At 40.0% G+C, this 9003-nt stretch overlaps 1 long non-coding RNA gene across 1 annotated transcript; it reads right to left on the bottom strand.

The window, feature by feature from the left end:
• Positions 1 to 399: 399 nt before the first annotated feature.
• LOC124605158 lies at positions 400 to 5772 on the bottom strand. The gene is made up of 2 exons (XR_006978611.1): positions 5009 to 5772; positions 400 to 1040 (listed from the first exon to the last, which is right to left on the bottom strand). It is a non-coding gene; the product is annotated as an uncharacterized LOC124605158 (long non-coding RNA).
• Between the last annotated feature and the right edge of the window lie 3231 nt (positions 5773 to 9003).

The raw sequence follows: 9003 nt of genomic DNA, 5'->3' as shown, positions 1-9003 counted from the left end.
AGATATTATGCAGCAAAATTTCTTTCACATTTCCCAGAATCTGTAGGAGAAGCATAGTCAGCAGCAATAAATTTTTTTATGTTTTCAAAATTAGATTTGTTACTGTCTTTGTGTGGTGCATTGAATGGCCTCCCTGCAGTGGAAATAAAAAACAATTTTTGTTTTAAATCCTTGTTGCTGGTTTTGTAAAGACCTCATCGCTACTGTTGTGGAGGCCGAGTTGCCACTGTTTTTATGGAAGGCCGTGTTCGTGAGTTGGTGAAATGGCTTCTGGTGCAGTACATTGCTAAGTCAATTTTTCTCTGCTACTATTACACAGCTATGCCCTAGGGTCACGTAACAGGATAGGATAACGAAGGTTCTACAACACTCCAACAATTTATGGCAAAGTCACACAAATTAGTTAAAAAGGTTTATTTATTTTTGTGATTTGTTGAATAATGAAGTCTGCCACACTATATGTAATATAACAGAAAAAAAGGCCCTCAATGGCTAAATGCAAATAATAGTATATAAGCTTCACAGTAATAGCAAATGCAAATTACAACTGTCTGTTGATTTCTAAGTGTTCACTAAACAACGGTCCCTGTCTAAGTCAGCTCTGGACGAGGATCTATAACCAAGTGGGCGAGAACTGCTCTTCTGTCTTCTGAGTAGCTTTCTGTCTGTTGTTGTTCGGTCATTGGCGGATTCTACTCAGCTGGCAAATGGCCGAGGCAAATTTGATATCTTCAGCCTCAATGCTGCCTGTGGTGCTGGTGAAACACCGGCAGAAAAACAACGCAGGAAGTGCATCCCGGCACCCATTGGCAGGGCATCTTCTTGATGATGTGAATCCGCAACAGCATCTGTCTAACTGGAGGCCCCTCGGGAGGCCTCAGCGTGGTGGTTACCCAGTAGTGGTGACATGGCAGGTGCTGCCGGACATCTGCTAGTGGGCGGATGCGGCATCGGATTGATGTCCACCAGCTCGAGGTCCGAAAACAGCATTGCGTGACCCCACTGTGAAGGATGGCGCTTGGGTTGCATTGACCAGGAATCTGTGAACATATAAGAAGCGGCAGAACATTGCAAATGACAAAGGCAAATTTGATTTAGGTGCCGCTTCTGCAATTCATCGGGACCTCAAATCTGAAACATATGTGAACCAATTGAATTAGTAATGATGCCACACTCCCATGACTTCTTTCTGCCATAGATTCTGTAAAACACATGTTGGATAATCTGGTATGTTGGCTGACTGGAATCTGTAGGTCCCAGCTGTAGCAAGGAATGGAGGAAATGCAAGAGCACGCAGTGGCGTCGCCCATGTAGCAAATCTGCCAATGAAGGCCCGTTGTGGGGCTGGGAGTGAGAAGTGGACATGAAGCAAAGCAAGGCTTGTTCACGTCGATGATGCAAGCGAAGTTTGTCCATTTGCTTTTTGAGCACGCAAACAAAACGTTCAGCCTCACCATTCGATTCTGGGTTGAATGGTGCTGAGGTGAGAGGTGTATGCCATTTGCCATACAGAAATCTTCAAATTCTGCCGAGACAAATTGAGGTCCATTGTCCGTGATGAGCAATTCAGGCAGACGTTCGACGCAGAACATTGACTGAAGTGCTAGCAAAGTCAAGCAAGATGTTGTCGATGACATGGGAACAACAAAGGGGAATTTAGTATATGCATCAACAACTACTAACCAGCGAGTGTTCCAGTAGATGTGAGCAAAGTCTATGTGCACATGCTGCCAAGGTGCTTCTGCCTTGGGACACACACACACACACACACACACACACACACACACACACACACACACAACATTGAATATTGTAGAGGGGCAGCCTGATGTTCCGCACACGCTTGACACTGTTCAGACATCCTTTCTATTTGCACATCCATGTCAAACCGTGTGTAATGTCTGCACGCTGAATGTTTTGCGCACACAACACCCCAATGACCTTGATGCAATAAGCTGAGTGCATGTGTTTGAAGCACTTTCGGTATCACGACACGCGAATAACCTGAGTCTGTGTGAAGCAAACTGACACCATGAACAACAGAAAGATCATATCAATGTGCAAAATATCGACGAATAATGAGGCTAACAATGTGTTCAATAGAAGATGGCCATCCAGTACAAATGTATCGGAGCAAAATCTGAATATCAGTATCTCTTGTGTTGTCCAAGGCTTTCTACTAGCCCTTGTCTCTCTACGTACTTGATCCTCTGGTGCATACGCTATTTGACCCTTTTAAAGCTACGTATTTGTCATGTACTGTATTCCTTTCCCCTGATCTAGTAATTAGGCAACAAATTACTAGATCAGGGGAAAGGAATACAGTACATGACAAATACGTAGCTTTAAAAGGTCAAATAGGGTATGCACCAGAGGATCAAGTACGTAGAGAGACAAGGGCTAGTAGAAAGCCTTGGACAACACAAGAGATACTGAATTTAATTTCTGAAAGGAGAAAATTTAAATATGCAGCAAATGAAGCAGGCGAAAGGGAATACAAGTGGCTTGTGCTACTTTGCGATAATCCAGGGGAAACTGCTCATCAACATGAATTTCTTGTGCATCAATTTGAAAACATGCTGCTTCAGAAATGTTGAAGTCAGCATCAGGCCACATAGGAAGACGTGAGAGAGTGTGTGCATTCGCATGCTTAGAAGTGGGCCAATAAGTGATCTCATACCGGTAGTGGGAGACAAGAAGAGCCCAACATTGCAGTACAAATAGGAATTGGTTTGGGCAGATTGAAGAGTGACTGCAAAGCCTTGTGGTCTGTGACCAAATAGAATTTTTGACCATATAAGTACTGGTGAAAATAGTCACTCCAAAAATGATGGCGAGAGCTTCCTTTTCTATTTGTGAATAGTTCTGCTGAGCTCTGTTAAGGAGCTTGGAAGTGAAGGCAATAGATCTGTCTGACAAACCAATCCAGTATGACAAAACAGCAGCAATTCCATAGGACAATGTGTCCATGGCCAAAATGACAGGTTTGTTAGGATTGAAATGAACCAAGCATTGATCACTGAGAAATGCCGCTCTCAGTTTCTGAAAGGCTATGTTACAATCTTGGGACCAAACAAAAGGAACATTTTTGCGGTGAAGGCGATGCAAGGGAGCCGCTGTATGAGCTGCATTAGGGATGAAGCGAATGTAATAATTGAGCTTCCCTAAGACAGATTGCAATTTTTTGACATTCTGAGGTGGTTTGAGATCATGTATTGCTTGCAAATGTGCCTGTGTCAGATGAACAACTCGATAATTGCAGCCAGCAACTACAATATCATCCTGGTAATTTGTACATGAAGGCACAAAAGTAGTTAGCTATTCTAGGTAGTGTTGAGAAGTGGCAGGTGCTGATGTGCTACTGAAAGGCAAACAAAGGAACTTGAAAAGTCCTAAATGTGTGTTGAAGACAAACACATTTTGCGAAGTTTCATCAAGAGGAATCTGAAGGTATGCATTGCGAAGGTAAGTCTTTGAAAAATAGCGACCTGTGCCTAAGTGATCCATGAGTCTGTCATGTCGAGGTAATGGATAAGTATCCACAACTGCGGAGGACTGACAGTGGCTTTGAAATCAGTACAAATCCTAATTTTTCCTGATTATTTGTGAACATAAGCTACACGGGAAGACCACTGACTTGCAGGGATTGTGTGAGTATGCCATTATCTTGCCAGTGAGCCAGTTCTTTTGCAACCTGTTCACAAAGTGCAATAGGCACTGCACATGCTGTGAAAAAGCGTGGCTTTGCATTGTCTTTAAGCATGATGTGCTCTACAAAGTTATTGGCTTTACCTACGTCAGTAGCAAACGATTCTTGAAATTCATCACAGAGCTTAGCAATACTGTCACTTGAATTGAAATGAGACACAGCTAGCACATTGTCCACAGTGTTTAGTCCGAACAAGTCGAGACCAAAAATATTAACTGATTGTCTACTTTGTAGCACTTGAAAGGAAATTGTCTTCTGCAGATTGCGATGCGTGACTGCGATGTTAAGTGTTCGATCACTGAAATGTTCTGGCCTTTGTACGCTGTAAGCATATTTGTAGATTGACACATTTGTGGTTTGCCTAACAGTTCATAAGTTTCATAATTTAACAAGGACTCTGGTGCACCTGTATCTAATTGAAGTTTGACCATATGGCCTGGAATCACTAAAGGTACATACAACTTAGTAGAGAGATGTTGCACAGGGGAACTACTGATTGTTCTGTGGGAGCAGCCTGTTCTGAATCTACAACATGCACTTGCATAGCAGGGAGCAAGTGTTTCACATTGTGACCCAGGGACTTTTTAAGCAAACACTTTGTACATGTCCAGTTCCGTGGCAGGAATAGCAAGTGGCTTGGGATGACAGGCAATGTTCACATTTATGTACTGTACAGCATTGGGGACAAGATTTTGTACCACACTGTTGGTGAGCGAAGCACAGCTTGCACTTAAGCTCTTGACATGTTACGATGTTCTGTCTGTGAGGCTGTTTGTGTGCCATTAAGTGTGGCTGTTTACGGGACCATGTAGCACTGGCGCTATTTGCGCCTATCCACTCTACACCACAAATGTTACCAGAGTGCTGAAAACTGTCTACAGCAAAATCACAAGAGCCTCGGTAATAAGTGATCTGCAATACTTGCTCAAGAGTAGGATTGGAATATTTCACAATATTTTCTCTGATCCTATTGCCTGTCTGTCACATTCTGTGTGACTGCGTCCCTGATCATACAGTCACTGTAATATTGTCCACATTCACAACAGAACTTGCATTTCCGTGTTAAGCCTTGTAATTCAGTGACCCACTGACTGTATGTTTGTTGTGGCTGCTTATTTAAACAAAAAAACTTAAACCTGGTACCCACAATGGTGCTAAGGTCTTCATAGTATTTATTTAATGCACCAACCAATGTCTCAAAGTTGGTGTCCGCAGGCTGTGATGTAGAGAAGAGTTTTGTAAGAGTCCTATACAATAATACATCAAAGATGGAAAGGAAGTAAGCCTACACCACAGTACCTGATTTGTAGTGGGCTGCTAGGTTGGCCCCAAATTGTGCAGCATACACTGTCCAGTCTTCTGCGTTTTCGTCAAAGGCAATGCTCCAGGGGCAGATAACAGGATAGAAAAACGAAGGTTCTACAACACTCCAACAAATTTGCAACAAAGTCACACAAATGAGTTAAAGTCTTTGTGACATGTTGAATAGTGAAGTCTGCAACACTGCATATAATATAACACAAAAAAGGCCCTTAACCCTTTGAATGTCAAGGTAACGATGTCTCGTTACCCCCTGCTGACTAGAGTTGTGGTTATTCGTGAATGAGTCGTTCATTTGAACGACTCTAAATAAAGAATCGTAAGAATCGAATCGTGATACGGACGAATCGTCGTGCAAAAGAATCGTAAGAACAATTGCGTGTTTCCGAGTCGTGACGATTCCAAGCTCCAACGGTTCATTGATTCTTCGTACGCTACGCAGTACGCACTAGGGCTAGGCTATGCTTCGATCGAAGGCAACTTCCGAATCATTCCGAGTCGTGCCGAATGATTACGACCGCCAGATGGCAGTCAAGTGGAGGATGCGTGTGAACAAAGCATGCAATATTGCCCCACCTTTCGCATAAATCGACTCCTCTTCACTGGCACACTGAAATAAAATGATAGATGCAATCAAATCAAACGTCTCCTTTCGTCAATTAAGGCATTACACGTAGAAATCGAGAATCACACTTCTAACGTCATATGCATGTTTACTCATAAATAAAGTATTTCTGACACAGTTCGATTCTAACCCCATTGACGATTTCATACATGTCCTGCCATCTGTGAGTAAGATGTAGAACTTTTTGCATTCCGTAAGAATCGTGCCATCGCAGACTAGAATGAATCGTGAAAGAATCGTAGGAATCGATTCGCAATATGAGATTGAATGGTAGGAATCGAGTCGGGAAAAAGAATCGTGTTGCTCAACTCCAATACTGACGCTGAATACTGTCAGGGTGCCGATTCGTCGGTACTCTGCCTCGTCTTGTTTAGCTTACAGAATCGGGCGCTAGTTAGTGTTGGTAAAAAAGCCAGAAATAACACCAGTACAACCAGTATATGGGTGGAATAGACACATCCGAAATGATGCTGTATGCGTATTTGGATGAGAGGCGAACTCTTCGTTTCTGGAAGAAGGCAGCTTTTAACATAATGTCAAGAATGGTGCTGAACCCTTACATATTATACAAAGAGCATAATAAAGGAAGGAAAGTTGTTTCCAGATATGTATATATTGCAATGATAATTGAAGCCTTGTCATATGAATGGCTGCAAGAAAATAAATGCAACTGATAATCCTCGTGGTTCTCTGGGTTTGAAAAAACTTCCAGAGAAGAAAGAGTCAAGATGCTGTGTGTATACTAGTGAGGGAAGGAAAAGGAGGTCAAGAACTGTTTGTAATAGATGTAATAAGGGGTTGCATGGTGAATGTTTTCCTAAACACAAATGCTAAGTCATACTGTAGACATGGAAATTCTGTAATGTTCTCTTCAAATAAATAATTATCATCTTTCTAAATACGAACACAAATTTCGTATCAGTCATGTCATTTTACTCAGAAATGTGTGTAAATTCTATGGACTGTAGTTAGCCTCCTTAAATTGAAGTACAGTGCTGGATATATGGAATCAAAGTCAAATTTATTTTATTGGACTGTCACAATCAAATTCATTTGAAACATTATGATAATCTGTGTAAGCCATAATAATCTACATACTTTTATGGATAAGTGGTAATTTTTTATATTTTTAGAGTGAATACTGTGTGATATAGGCCTATGGCAATTTAAATAAAACGTAGCATAACAGTATAAATACTCATGACATTTTTAGCACACGCCACTCCAAATCGGCTGACTGCAAAAGGGTTAGTGGCTAAATGCAAATAAATGTAGGTAAACTTCACAGTACATAGCAAATACATTTTATGACAACTGTCTGTTCACTTCTAAGAGTTCATTAAAGGACATTCCGTGTCTTAAGTCAGCCCTGGACAATGATCTATAACCAAGTGAATGAGAGCTGCTCTTCTGTCTTCATAGTACACTTCTGTCCATTGTCATCCAGTCATTGGCGAATTTTACTCACCCGGCAATTGGTGAGGCGAAGTTGATATCTTCATCGTCAGTGCGGCCTTTTCTGTTAGTGGAACTCATGCACATGGCAAATCTCTATGGCACGGGCACCAGCTCGCATCTTTGTGCCTGTGGTGCTATTTCCCTGGCTGTGTCCTGTTCAGATAACACAGCAAAATTAGTGTGGCATCACTGAAAAACTTAGATTTCTTCTCCTAAAATGGTTCCATGGATTGAAGTTTAGAAGAATTTTCATTGCACAGTCACATCAACACATTATTATTTTTATGTTATTTATTTATTAATTTATGTATGTGTCACACTTCTATTCAATTTTTAGTGCAGTTGGCTATTGACGATGCCAGGTTCCAACTTCACAGCTAGGCAGATTATAAGAAATAGTTTTTGAGACTGCTACTCTGAAACTAGTGACAAAGAAAGATCAGTAAAGTGTAACAGTAGAAAAGCTGTTTTCAGAAGAACAGAACATTCCTATAGGTGCAAAAATATTGTGAGAAGATACTGTACTATAAATTATGCTTAAGACAGATTGAAGACAAAATGCATCAAATTGCTAATTATGTCAGTCAAGAAACATTACTTTAACTGGAGAAAGGAGGAAGAGGATACAGAGAAAACAGTTGCACTAAGAATAAAGCAAATAAATGAACTGTGTGATGGCAAAAGTAGACAAGCAGTAGATAATAGGAATGGAGTAAGACCATGTGTGCTACAGAGACAAGTAGCAACGTAGATGTGTGTAAAAGATTAAAATTAAATACAGATAAGTTAAGTATAAAAAGAAAAACAAGACTACCTGAAAGCAAAATTTTTTAAAAAAGGTAGAAAAACTATAGCAACATAATAAAAATAGAAGATTACATTATACAATAGAGATTTTGCTCTACCTGTGCAAAAACTTAATACTGCAATGAGATATGTTTCCTTACTTCATTCAGTTTGAGTTTTCTCTTGTAACATTTATCCAGTGCCTTAGTTGAACAAAACAGTTCTTGAACAAAATGATGTCTTATTTTACTTGATGCTTTATTATTTAAATGATGACAGCATTGGTGATTTTAACATGTGGCTCAAAAGTGAGAACCTGACTACATACTAAGCCTTACTTTAGCTTACAGTGTATGATTGCTTATGGTTCAAGGGTACATATACGATCTAAAAATGTCGTAGTTAAGGTTATGGTTTGTCTATCAGTGCAATTCCTCTAAACTCTAATTTAAGAAAAAAATTAATTGCCTTCTCAGGATTATTAGTTAAAAAGAAGTTTATTGTTATTCACCCATCAACATAATTCAATGAAATAAATTAGTGATATTTGGTGTTGTAAAGTAAGTCATATACAAATGTTCTCCACTGCGGTCTTCTGTCTGACTGATGAAATGAAATACAAACATAATTATTCTTTGATTGGCAGGCAGTCTAATTAACCATGCAGACAACCAACAAATTAAAACAATAGTTGTTAAGTGTTGGCATTTTACGTGTATTGTCACTAGAAGCCAATATGACTCTTGTTCAGGCTTAGTTATTCATATTCGTCACAATAATTACATGATGTACAACGGTTATCCCCAATAACCATATCTTCAGTGGCATAGCTGCAGTAGATCTGCGATTTGACACTCAGGCCAAAATTGTGTGTGACATCTCCGTTCTTTACAGATATTACAAATGAAAGCATACAGTTACAATTTTTAAAATAATAAAAAAAGACCCCACTTCTCATATATTCTTTGCTCATCATCATAATCTTGCCAGTCAATTCCTGTAAAACTTCTTGAGCACTCATACCACATAATTCATATTCTGACAGATCTTTATGACACTGAGGGGCCTTACATCAAGAGCAGTTGCCTTCTAGGTAGAATTTATA

This window comes from Schistocerca americana, chromosome 3 (genome assembly GCF_021461395.2).
Source record: "Schistocerca americana isolate TAMUIC-IGC-003095 chromosome 3, iqSchAmer2.1, whole genome shotgun sequence".
Lineage (NCBI taxonomy): Eukaryota > Metazoa > Arthropoda > Insecta > Orthoptera > Acrididae > Schistocerca > Schistocerca americana.
This window is presented reverse-complemented; position numbering and strand designations above follow the sequence as displayed.